Below are 879 nucleotides of genomic sequence, written 5' to 3'. Positions count from 1 at the left end.
TCTTTTCTTTAAAGACTTGTTTAGTTATTTGAGAGAAAGAGAGAGCGCATGTGTGCAAGTAGGGGGAGGGGCAGAGGAAAAGAGAGAGAATCCTGAAGTAGACTCCATGCTGAGTGCAGAGCAGAGGTGGGGCTCAATCCCGGTACCCTAAGATCATGACCTGAGCCGAAATCAAGAGTCAGCTGTTTAACAGACTGGGCCACCCAAGTGCCCCGCCATTCCCATTATTTCAACGACACTTCCCTGCAAAATGCTGAAGGCCTGAAGAGAAAGTCCCAACATTAGACATTACAATACATCCTAAAGAAATACTCAAGTCAAAACTGAAGATACTTTAGTTCAATTCAGGCTTCAACCTTTTACATCACTCACCCTTACTCCTCTTCTATCTTCCTTCATGCCTCATCATTAATTCAAGTTAGTAGAATCATCTGAAATGGTATGTTCTGCATCTCTCCCCTCCTTTCCCTTTCCATTACTACTCCTATTGCACCCCTATTAATATCCTCTCTCCAGGAAGATGGCAATTATTTTAACTCAGTTTCCCAAGTTTGCTTCTCTGGAACACTGGCCTCCATGAAATAAATGGCATTCAAAAGGAGTTCCACTTGAGAAACATGGGCTTCAATATTTGTGGGGTTTTTTTACTGCAATATTTCTTAGAGCCTTTAAATTGCTAATTTCTTTGACTAAGTTACCTGCTCCAGGCTCTCTGCTAGATCTTCTTATATTATTCCTCCTGATAATTCTATTGTCATTAGTTTCTGCTTTATAGATCACACAGCTCATAAACAGTGAAGTCTGGATTTAATTCCAGCTATTTCTCACTCCAAAATCCCTGTTCTTTTAATCTTTCCCTCTTCAGGCTGAGACATCATA

Source organism: Vulpes vulpes, chromosome X (genome assembly GCF_048418805.1).
Source record: "Vulpes vulpes isolate BD-2025 chromosome X, VulVul3, whole genome shotgun sequence".
In the NCBI taxonomy this organism is placed as follows: Eukaryota; Metazoa; Chordata; class Mammalia; order Carnivora; family Canidae; genus Vulpes; species Vulpes vulpes.
This window is presented reverse-complemented; position numbering follows the sequence as displayed.